The sequence below is a fragment of the Heterodontus francisci genome, chromosome 22, assembly GCF_036365525.1.
Source record: "Heterodontus francisci isolate sHetFra1 chromosome 22, sHetFra1.hap1, whole genome shotgun sequence".
Classification (NCBI taxonomy): domain Eukaryota; kingdom Metazoa; phylum Chordata; class Chondrichthyes; order Heterodontiformes; family Heterodontidae; genus Heterodontus; species Heterodontus francisci.
In genome coordinates, this window is record NC_090392.1 from 31,687,493 (window position 1) to 31,700,323 (window position 12,831).

A 12,831-nucleotide genomic window follows, 5' to 3' on the forward strand; every position below is an offset into this window, starting at 1 on the left:
AGAAGAGAAGGCTGAGAGGTGATTTGATAGAAGTATTCAAAATCATGAGGGGTCAGGACAGAGTAGATAGCGAGAAACTGTTCCCACTCGTGAAAGGATCGAGAACAAAAGGACAAAGATTTAAAGTATTTGGTCAGAGAAGCAAAAGTGACCTGAGGAAAAACTTGTTCACGCAGCGAGTGGTTAAGGTCTGGAATGGACTACCTGAGAACGTGTTGGAGGCAAGTTCAATTGAAGCATTCAAAAGGAAATTAGATAGTTATATGAAAGTAAGAATGTGCAGGGTCATGGAGAGAAGGCAGGGGAATGGAACTGAGGGAGTTGCTCTTTCAGAGAGCCAGTGCTGGGACAATGGGCCGAATGGCCTCCTTCTGCACTGTAATGATTCTGTGATTCTGTGAATCAGCTCATATCGACATGGCGACGCCCCCCCCCCCTCAAATTACCTGGCACGGGGCGGGACATCTGGCACCGTGACTGACATTGGCTCATCTGAGAAGCAGGTGCTGGAGCCGATTTAAAACACCCCAGAACCTGCTTCCTGACAGCTGCCAAATACGTAGGTTACTTTATATTGTGGAAGTCAACTTTTAGGATTCAGGATTATTTGATTGATATCAAACCAGAGAATCTGCTAAAGCTTGGAGAAATAGAATTCAGCCCATGTTTCCTAATGCCAGAGACACACATATTGGGAGCAAGAATAACCAGAGTTGAATCTTTGACCGAAATAACAGCAAATACTTACCTCAGCACAGAATACTGCGGATGCTGGCAATCTGGCAGAAAAGCAGAAAGTGCTGGAGAAACTCAGCAGGTCCAACAGCATCTGTGAAGAGAGAAGCAGAGTGAACTCTGTGACCAAGGTCACAAACCTGAAAGTTAACTGTTTGTCTCTCCACAGATGCTGCCAGACCTGCTGAGTTCCTCCATCAGTTTCTGCATTTCTGCCACATGCTTACTCTGCTTTGTCCCAGTGCCCTGTGCAGTTGAAATCCTCTTCTTCCACTCAGGGTGGCACAGTGGCGCAGTGGTTAGCACCGCAGCCTCACAGCTCCAGCGACCCGGGTTCAATTCTGGGTACTGCCTGTGTGGAGTTTGCAAGTTCTCCCTGTGTCTGCGTGGGTTTCCTCCGGGTGCTCCAGTTTCCTCGCACAGCCAAAAGACTTGCAGGTTGATAGGTGAATTGGCCATTATAAATTGTCACTAGTATAGGTAGGTGGCAGGGGAATATAGGGACAGGTGAGGATGTGATAGGAATATGGGATTCGTGTAGGATTAGTATAAATGGGTGGTTAATGGTCGGCACAGACTCGGTGGGCCGAAGGGCCTGTTTCAGTGCTGTATCTCTAAATCGAAAAGGTGTAACATTTGTTCTTGTAGGCTTGCTGCACCTGGGTGAACATTCTTACTTTTGTACATATCAGAAAGCGGGTCTGAATTGTATCATAAAAGGCAAATACACTCTTAGAAATACAAGTGTCATTTAATAATATCCACATACTATTGCCTTATAATTTCCTGCATGTGAAAAGCTGCAGACTAATATACATTTGGAATCTGTATTCATTACATCGCTAACTGTTATGTGAAAAGACAGGTAACTGGAATTGAATTATTATGGAACCAGGAAATGATGTTTCTCTTCGAGCTGCATTGCAAACCTGAAATATGACAAAGGGCAGCCAAAGGGCAATCTGATCAGCAGCCTTCCTCTAGTCAGACTGCTAGCACAGAAGTGGCACCATGAAGGAACACCTGCAAGGGTTTCCAAAAAACACGGTGACACAAATGGGTCTGCACAGGTGACACAACACTGTAAAAAGTTCAATCTCTAAATCTTCTTCACAACATCTGTGTTGTTTTTACAGCGTGAATGAAGTTTGCCAGCATATACCGATCGTGTCTCCTCCCGTTACATCACTGGCCTTTCAGAAGTGCCAATGTATGGAATAACATCATTGCTATGTCAGTATCACTCATGTGCGTCTCCACGGATGTAATAACATGAACAATGGCTCAGTCTGCTGCTAATAATAATGGTGGAGATAAATATGTTGCAGATGTGGACTGCTGCACAACAGGTGAACGAGGATGCAGTGTGGCTTGCAGAGCACATGGTGGTTTCTATGTCATAGAGAACCTCTGATCAATAAGGCGTGACCATGCATCCCTTGTTCGCTGCTCGCCCTGGATGTGTCGCCTGGCTGCTCACTGTCCTCCATACAACTTTCCTGCTGTAAATCCTCAGTGTTCTCATCGTCCAAGGAGGAGTCCTGCTCATGTCCCTCCTCATCCTGCATGGCCTTCCTACTATTGAGTGTGTAGTTGTGCAGAGCAAAGCAGACAGCAACGATATGAGCTACCCTTTCCAGTTCGTAGTTCAAGGTATCACCTAATCTATGCAGGCAGCAGGAGCGTATGTTCAGCATGCGGATTGGCAGCTCAATGGTGGCTCTTGTAGCTCCATGTCTGGAATTATATCGCTCTTCTGCAGCAGTGCTGAGGGTGTCTCACTGGTGTCAGGAGCCATATCTGTAAGGGATAGCCCTTGTCTCCAGGAAGCCACCCCTCCAACTGAGCCAGTTCAGTGTGCAGCAGCACCAGCTGGGATTGATGCAGGATGAAGGTGTCATGGCAACTTCCTGGAAAGTGAACACAGATTTGCATGAAGTGTTTCTGGTGATCACATACGAGCTGCACGTTGATTGAGTGGAAGCCCTTATGGTTTACGTATGCAGCTGGTTGCCCGGCGGGATCCTTGATGGCCACATTTTTTAAAAATTCATTCATGGGATGTGGGTGTTGCTGGCCAGGCCAGCATTTATTGCCCATCCCTAATTGCCCTTGAGAAGGTGGTGGTGAGCTGCCTTCTTGAACCACTGCAGTCCATTTGGGGTAGGAACACCCACAGTGCTGTTAGGAAGGGAGTTCCAGGATTTTGACACAGCGACAGAGAAGGAACGGCGATATAGTTCCAAGTCAGGATGGTGTGTGACTTGGAGGGGAACTTGCAGCTGGTGGTGTTCCCATGCATTTTCTGCCCTTGTCCTTCTAGTTGGTAGAGGTCGCGGGTTTGGAAGGTGCTGTCTAAGGAGCCTTGGTGCATTGCTGCAGTGCAGCCACTGTGCATCGCTGGTTGAGGGAGTGAATGTTTGTGGAAGAGGTGCCAATCAAGTGGGCTGATTTGTCCTGGATGGTGTCAAGCTTCTTGAGTGTTGTTGGAGTTGCACCCATCCAGGCAAGTGGAGAGTATTCCATCACACTCCTGACTTGTGCCTTGTAGATGATGGACAGGCTTTGGGGAGTCAGGAGGTGAGTTACTCGCCGCAGGATTCCTAGCCTCTGACCTGCTCTTGTAGCCATAGTATTTATATGGCTACTCCAGTTCTGTTTCTGGTCAATGGCAACCCCTAGGATGTTGATAGTGGGGGATTCAGCGATGGTAATGCCATTGAATGTCAAGGGGAGATGGTTAGATTCTCTCTTGTTGGAGATGGTCATTGCCTGGCACTTGTGTTGGGCGCATGTTACTTGCCACTTATCAGCCCAAGCCTGGACATTGTCCAAGATTGCTGCATTTCTACACGGACTGCTTCAGTATCTGAGGAGTCACGAATGGTGCTGAACATTGTGCAATCATCAGTGAACATCCCCACTTCTGACCTTATGATTGAAGGAAGGTCATTGATAAAGCAGCTGAAGATGGTTGGGCCTGAGGAACTGCTGCAGTGATGTCCTGGAGCTCAGATGATTGACCTCCAACAACCACAGCCATCTTTCTTTGCACTAGGTATGACTTCAACCAGCGGAGGTTTTTCGCCCTGATTCCCATTGACCTCAGTTGTGCTAGGGCTCCTTGATGCCATACTTGGTCAAATGCTGGCTTGGTGTCAAGGGCAGTCACTCTCACCTCACCTCTTGAGTTCAGCTCTTTTGTCCATGTTTGAACCAAGATTATGATGAGGTCTTGGAGCTGAGTGGCCCTGGCGGAACCCAAACTGAGCGTCACTGAGCAGGTTATTGCTAGGCAGGTGCCGCTTGATGGCACTGTTGATGACACCTTCCATCACTTAACTGATGATTGAGAGTAGGCTGATGGGGCAGTACTTGGCTGGGTTGGACTTGTCTTGCTTTTTGTGTACAGGACAGACCTGGGTAATTTTCCACATTGCCGGGTAGATGCCAGTGTTGTAGCTATACTGGAACAGCTTGGCTAGGGGCGCGGCAAGTTCTGGAGCACAGGTCTTCAGTACTATTGCCAGAATGACAGGGCCCATAGCTTTGCAGTATCCAGTGCCTTCAGTCGTTTCTTGATATCACGCAAAGTGAATAGAATTGGCTGATGTCTGGCACCTGTGATGCTGGGGACTTCAGGAGGAGGCCGAGATGGATCATCAACTCGGCACTTCTGGCTGAAGATTGTTGCAAATGCTTCAGCCTTATCTTTCGCACTGATGTGCTGGGCTCCCCCAATATTGAGGATGGGGATATTTTTGCAGCCACCTCCTCCAGTTTGTTGTTTAGTTGTCCACCACCATTCACGGCTGGATGTGGCAGGACTGCAGAGCTTAGATCTGATCCGTTGGTTATGGGATCGCTTAGCTCTGTCTATCGCATGCTGCTTACGCAGTTCAGCACGCAGAATGCCCTGTGTTGTCGCTTCACCAGGTTGACACCTCATTTTGAGGTATGCCTGGTGCTGCACCTGGCATGCCCTCCTGCACTCTTCATTGAACCAAGGTTGGTCTCCTGGCTTGATGGTCATGGTAGAGTGAGAGATATGCCGGGCCATGAGGTTACAGATCGTGGTTGAGTACAATTCTGCTGTTGCTGATGCCCCACAGCGCCTCATGGATGCCCAGATTTGCATTGCTGGATCTGTTCGAAATCTATCCCATTTAGCACGGTGGTAGTCCCACACAACACGAAGGAGGGCATCCTCAATGTGAAATCGGGTCTTGGTCTCCACAACAACTGTGCGGTGGTCCACTCCTACCAATAATGTCACGGACAGATGCATCTGCGGCAGGCAAATTGGTGAGGACGAGGTCAAGTATGTTTCCCCCTCTTGCCCTCTTGTTGGCTCCCTCACCACCTGCCGCATCCCCAGTCTAGCAGATATGTCCTTTAGGACTCGGCCAGCTCGGTCAGTAGTGGTGCTACCGAGCCACACTTGGTGATGGACATTGAAGTCCCTCACCCAGAGTACATTCTGTGCCATTGCCACCGTCAGTGCTTCCTTCAAGTGCTGTTTAACATGGAGGAGTACTGACTCATCAGCTGAGGGAGGGCAGTAGTTGGTAATCAACAGGAGGTTTCCTTGTCCATGTTTAGCCTGATGCCATGAGACTTCATGGGGTCCAGAGTCGATGCTGAGGACTCCCAGGGTAACTCCCTCCCTATTGTATACCACTCTCCTGCCACCTCTTGTGGATCTGTCCTGCCAGTGGGACAGGACATACCCGGGGATGGTGATGGCAGGGTCTGGGACGTTGTCTGTAAGGTATGATTCTGTGAGAATGACTATGTCAGGCTGTTGCTTGACTAGTCTGTGGGACAGCTGTCCTAACTTTGGCACAAGCCCCCAGATGTTAATAAGGAGGACTTTGCAGGGTCCACAGGGCTGGGTTTGCCGTTGTCAGTTCCGGTGCCTAGGTTGATGCCGGGTGGTCCGTCCGGTTTCATTCCTTTTTATTAACTTCGCGGCGGTTAGGTACAACTGAGTGGCTTGCTAGGCCATTTCAGAGGGCATGTAAGAGTCGACCACATTGCTGTGGGTCTGGAGTCACATGTAGGCCAGACCAGGTAAGGACAGCAGATTTCCTTCCCTAAAGGACATTCGTGAACCAGATGTGTTTTTAAAACAATCGACAATGGTTTCATGGCCATCATTAGACTAGCTTTATAATTCCAGATTTATTAATTGAATTCAAATTCCACCTTATGCTGTGGTGCAGTCCGTGTGGTGCTGCACATGGGTGCAGTCTATGTCCCCTCGCACCTGTGGGAATCCCACAATGGAGCCGCAACCGGTGGCCCTCTGGAACTGGCTCCCAGGGTCCGTCGTGAAGTCACCAGCCCTCCAGCAAAGAGCATCAGTGACCTCCCTGATGCAGCAGTGCACTGCTGATTGAGTGACACATGAAGGTCTCCAGTGGGCCCCTGAAATGATGCAGAGGTCTAAAAAAGCCGCTATCACTTTGATGGCCACAGGCATAGAATGTGCACCTATGCCTATGGGCTGCAGGTCATCGTTGAGCAGGGCACGGAGATGAATCACTGTCCGTCTCGACATCCCCAGTTGCCTCTGATACTGGCACTCTGAAATCTGCAGGTCTGTCATTCGGGACCTGTAGTTGTGCAGCAATCTGTATTGGCGAGCTCTCCTTGGGGGCTGCTGCTGCTCATGATGGGGGCCTGTATGTGGGCTGCACCTGCCTGGTGGTTTTGCCTGCAGTGCATATGGATCCTCACAACAAACAGATCATTGAATATAGGAAGTCAATCGCAAAGGCTTCCACTCTTCAAACGTGCCATTAGCTTGTGACCTTAGGATAAGAATCATGCATGTTTGTGCATGTTTCCCAGAGAGCTGTCATGACTCCTACATTTGAGGAACTCCCATCTCCATGTGACAATTAAACTCGGTTCCTTCACTTCTTCGAAGGTTCCGAACAGGGCAGCCATTGATGTTGACTGGTACATCAGATGCTTTCATGCATCAACTATGTACCATGGCATGGCATTGCCCATTTTAGCTCCCCTTAAGAGTGGCACAGCATGACCATGTTCAGATTGTAACAGCTGCATCGATTGCCCCACCAGCCAGATCACCTTTCCATGCCTACTGTTTTTGGCACCTTCCCCACACAGGGTAACTGGAATGCCATCGCTCCTTCACTCACACAGACAAACAATGGCACAGAGCGGACACCGTTTATGAAGGGAGGTAACGCAGTACCTCACTTCATGGCTGCAGAGCTGTTCCTCCTGTAACACCATCCCGCCCTCCTACCTCTCCGACAACAGTGTACAGAGATCCCACCACTAGCATGCAGAGTTGAGATCCTGGTATATCCAGACTTACCTGCACTGTGTCCGATGACTCCTGTCCTGCCGGCTTTTCACATTTGTGAATGGGATGACACATAGCAGCTGCCTGTTCAATGAAAAATACAGAACTGTGAAACGACAGGCAGCAGGATGCATAAGCAGGCAAAGTAAGTAGCACTTTACATATGTTAATTGGGGTGCCGAGTGGCAAGTGGCCGCATCAGAGGACATACCCGACGTCATGAATCATGGCGGGCCTATCACAGAAATGTTTCTGGGGCCCCCCACCACAACCACTGATGTCAGAGGGCTTGTAAATTTCAGCCCAGCATGTGTGTTTTACCTTCTGGAGTGAGTGGCAGATAAATTCAAGTCTGTTGAAGAAGAGTAAAAAGGAGAGAAGACCACAACCCAGCTTCATTTTCCAATATCTCTGAAGGACGCTGAGAAGTCCATGGTGTTAATTCAGCTCACATCCTGTCTTTGAAGAATATCTGAAAAATTACTTCTCAACACAGCCTGACAAAAATTGTTCTGGAGATCCGAGTGACCTATTTAAGTGTACTCAGGAGTTCGACTGTATGCCAGTTTTGGAACAACATATTGGATAGTGAGAGTCTTTTTCCTCGGATGGTGATGGCAAACACGAGGGGACATAGCTTTAAATTGAGGGGTGATAGATATAGGACAGATGTTAGAGGTAGTTTCTTTACTCAGAGAGTAGTAGGGACGTGGAACGCCCTGCCTGCAACAGTAGTAGACTCGCCAACTTTAAGGGCATTTAAGTGGTCATTGGATAGACATATGGATGACAATGGAATAGTGCAGGTCAGATGGTTTCACAGGTCGGCGCAACATCGAGGGCCGAAGGGCCTGTACTGCGCTGTAATGTTCTAATTCTAATTCTAATATCTCATCAGCTGTTTTCTTCAAAAATGAGCAAGTAATCTGCCCAAGATTTTTTGTCTGTAACAGAGCTCTGAATTTATAAAAATCTTTTTTATTTTTCTTTGGTTAAACAGTGTATGTGTGAGTGAAAAAGGGACAAAGGTAAAAAAAGGGAACTTTAAATATTTTGATCTGTGTGTTTATGCTTTACTTCATTACTAGTTAAGACTTGTTTTATAATAAATTGATAACTTTGTTGTTCATTAGAGAAACACGGTTAGTGTGTTCGGTACTGGGAAAAATAAAGTATATGATTGACCGTATCGATAAGTGGGAAAATTAAAAATAATATGTTGTGACCTGTGGGAAAGTGGGACTAGAACAAACAGTGAACTCCTCCCACCTCGATCATTACATATTTAATTGGTTCTCCCATCACTAGGCAACGCCTCACAGCTACTTGCTGGAGCAAAAAGACAAAAGACTATCTCATTCACCTTTTACTCTTCTCATTGCCCAAATAGGACGACACGTCCCCACCCCCGTTGCATCAAAAAAATAAAATTATTCTAACAAAAGTGCCCATTTTTAAAGGGGTAGAAACAATAAGCATCAAAATCATAGCAAATTAAATGAGAATATTATCTCCACCATGGACTGTGCACTCCAGTCTAATTTGCTTTGTGTCCTCCTGACAGTCGCATCATCAATAATAATGGAGTTGTTGACTAATCACAGGAATCGATTTCTATAAATTAGTCCAAACAGACCCAGATATGAAGCGTGGAAAACCCCAGTGCCGGAGAATTTTAGGAAACATAGGTCCAAATTTCCCTGTTCCTCTCAAATATTATACACTTTCCACATGTTATGTCTCAAATTACTCACATACTGTATTGTAAAATGTTTTTCTGTGAATGAAATCTGTCTCGTTGGCATTGTCAGAATCAATATTAACTTTAGGGAGTCTGCATCATAGATCGATCTCTCAGTGAAATGTTAATTTGTTTCCCCGAATTACTGTGTCTTGAAGCTTTCCCACCACCAAGGTTAAACTGACTGGGCTGTTGTTGCTGGGTTTATCCTTACAGCATTTTTTGAATAAGGGTGCAATATTTTCAATTCTCCAGTCCTCTGGCACCACCCCTGTATCTAAGAAGGATTGGAAGATAATGGCCAGTGCCTCTACAATTTGCACCCATACTTCCCTCGGTATCCTTGGATGTATCTCATCTGGTCCTGGTGACTTACCAACTTTAAGTAGAGCCAACCAATCTAATACATCCACATTATCAATTTTTAGCCCATCTAGTGTCCCCTCTTTCACTATGATTCAGGCAGCATCTGATTCCTATGTAAAGACAGATGCAAAGTATTCATTCAGTACCTCAGCCATGCCCCTACTTCCATGCATAAATCTCCTTTGTATATCTCTCACTCCTCCTTTTACCACCGTTTTACTGTTTATATGCCTGGAGAAGACATTTGGATTCCCTTTTAAGTTAGCTGCCAGTCTCTTCTCTTACTCCCTCTTTGATTCTCTTAATGTTTTCACTTCCCATCTGAACCTTTAATATTCAGCCTGGTTGCAATTGTATTACACACCTGATGTCTTTCATATGCATCCTTTTTCTACTTTATTTTACGCGCTGACTTTTTCATCATCTGGGGAGCTCTGGACATGTTTGTCCTACCTTTTCCCTTTGTGGAATTGGACCTTCACTGCACCTGAATTAGCTCCTTTTTAAAGGCAGCTCATTGTTTCATTACAGTTTTACCTTCCTGGCAGATCCGTTCTCAACCCATTGAAGTTTGCCCTCTCCCGGTTGATTATTTTCACTCTGGATTGCTCCTTGTCCTTTTTCAGAGTCAACCTAAATCTTATACTCTGATCTCTGATCCCTAAGTGTTCCCCTACTGACATTTTATTCACTTGGCCAATTTCATGCCCCATAACCAAATCCAACAATACCTCCTTCCTCATTAGACTGGACACATACTGATGTAGAAAATTCTCCTGAACACACTCGGAAACTTTTGCCCCTCCCTGGCTTTTACACTATTACAATTCCAGTCTACATTAGGATAAGTAAAGTCCCCATTTCAACTACTCTATAATTGCACCTGTCTCTAATTTCCTTGTAAATTTGTTCCTCTGTATCTTTCGCAGGAGTTGCTGACCTATAGAATATAACCAGCAATGTAACAGTACCTGCTGTTTCTTAGCTCCAATCAAATAGATTCAGTCCTTGGCCCCTCTCGGGCATCCTCTCTATCCAGCACTCTGATGATAATGGCAGATTCTTTGCAGGCTAAGATTATGGGATGGCTTGTCTCTCTGGTAGTTGACATGATCGTTGGTGACTGAAGAGACCAATTCTTGATCTGCAAGTCTTGAGCAGTTGGGTACAAGACCTCCTGGCTTGGAGGAACTGTGGTACAAGCAGGCTCCCTCTGTTGTCTGCACCTTTCCTCAGCAGCCTCGCATCTGTTTCTTTCAAAGTTATAGGATGTTTTCCTGACTGTTGTGCACCAGTTGCCTCTGTCGGCGGCCTCTTGCTCCGACAATGTTCAATGTCAGCCAGAGAGAGCTTTCTTTTCAGCTGGTCTTTGAAGTGTTTGTGAGGTGCACCTCGAGCTCGCTTAGTGGCACATAGTTTACCATAAAGTACTGCTTTTGGCATTCTAGAATCTTCCATGTGTGACAAATGCCCTCCCAGCATAATTGGCATTGTAAGGGAATGTAATCAATGCTGGGCAGATTGGCTCTGTTGAGGACTTCATTATTTGTGATGCAATTCTGCCAGTTGATGTTCATGATAAATCAAAGACAGTGTTGATGGAAACTCTCCAGCAGTCACATTGGTTTTCTATACAGAACCCGTGATTCTGACCCATACAAGAGGGTGGTGATGACAACCGCTCTGTATACTTGAATTGTGGTAGAGATGTGTAGTGAATGGTTTCACCAGATAAACTTCAAGAGGGGCCAAAGGAGTTGTTGGCCGTGGACAGTTGATTGTCTATGTCCTTGTTGACAGTGGCATCATCTAAGGTAATGCTACCTAGATAAGTAAACTGTTCTCCTGTATTGAGGTTGCTGCCGTCAATGCTGATCTGTGATGATTGTAATTTCCTCAGGGTCGTGGTTGGTACAGCACGTCTGTTTTCCTTAGGCTAATAGTAAGGCCAAAGGCACTTCCTTCCTCAGAGAAACATTTTACAATGAGCTGCATTACCTCCTCTGTGTGTGCCAGAAAGGTGCAATCATCAGCAAACAGAAGCTATAAAATAAGCTCTTCTGAAGTTTTGCTAAGTACCAGTAATCGCCGCAGGTTGAAGAGACTGCCATCTGTTTGGAAGAAAATGTAGATGCCCTCTGTCAAGCCTGCCTTTGCCTCCTGAAGCATCTTACTCCCTGGTGCTAGGGTCAAGGATGTCTCAGAGCGATTCTGAAGGGGGAGGGTGAACAGCCAATGGTCATGGTACACATTGGTACAAACGACATTGGTTAAAAAGAAGGATGAGTTCCTAAAAGCAGAATATAGGGAGTTAGGAAGTAAGTTGAAACGTAGGACCTCAAAGATAGTGATCTCAGGATTACTACCAGTGCCACGTGCTAGTCAGAGTAGAAATAGTAGGATATATCAGATGAATACGTGGTTGAAGAGATGGTGGGAGGGGGAGGATTTTAGATTCCTGGGACATTGGGACCGGTTCTAGGGGAGGTGTGACCAGTACAAACTGGATGGGTTACACTGGGCAGGACTGAGACTGATGATCATAGGGGGCGCATTTGCTAGAGTGGTTGGGAAGGGTTTAAACTAAAATGGCAGGGGGATGGGAACCATTGCAAGGAGTCAGAGGAGGGGGGATCAAAGACAAGAACAAAAGACAGTAAGGGGAATAAGAAAAGTGATAGGCAGAGAAATCAAGGGCCAGAATTAAAAAGGGTCACAGTGAAAAATAGTGGGAAGGGGACAAGTAATGTTAAAAAGACAAGCCTTAAGGCTTTGTGCCTTAACGTGCAGAACATTCGCAATAAAGTGGATGAATTAATTGCGCAAATTGATGTAAACGGGTATGATATAGTCGGGATTACGGAGACATGGCTGCAGGGTGACCAGCGATGGGAAATGAACATCCAGGGGTATTCAGTATTTAGGAAGGACAGACAAAAAGTCAAAGGCGGTCGAGTTGCATTGCTGGTTAAAGAGGAAATTAACACAATAGTGAGGAAAGATATGAACTCCAACAATGTGGAATCTGTTTGGGTAAAGCTAAGAAACACTAAGGGGCAAGAAATGTTAGTGAAGGTTGTATATAGACCCTCAAACTGTAGTGGTGATGTTGGGAATGACATTGAACAGGATATTGGAGACATATGTGATAAAGAACATCCAATTATGGGCGACTTTAATCTGCATATATATTGGGGAAATCAAATTAGTCCCAATACCATTAAGGAGGAATTCTTGGATGGTTTTCTGGACCAATATGTTGAGGAACCAACTAGTGAACAGGCCACCTTAGACTGGGTATTGTGTAATGAGAGAGGAATAATTGACAATCTAGTTGTGCGAGACCCCTTGGGGATGAGCAACCATAATATGATAGAATTCTTCATCAAGTTGGAGAGTGATGTAGTTGATTCTGAGACTAGGGTCCTGAATCTTAGTAAAGGAAACTATGAAGGTATGAGTGCGAGTTGGCTATGATGGATTGGGAAACGTTACTTAAAGGGATGACGGTGGTTAGGCAATGGCAAACATTCAAAGAGCATGTGGATGAACTGCAACAATTGTTTATTCCTGTCTGGCACAAAAGTAAAACAGGAAAGGTAGCCAAACCATGGCATACAAGGGAAATTAGAGATAGCATTAGATC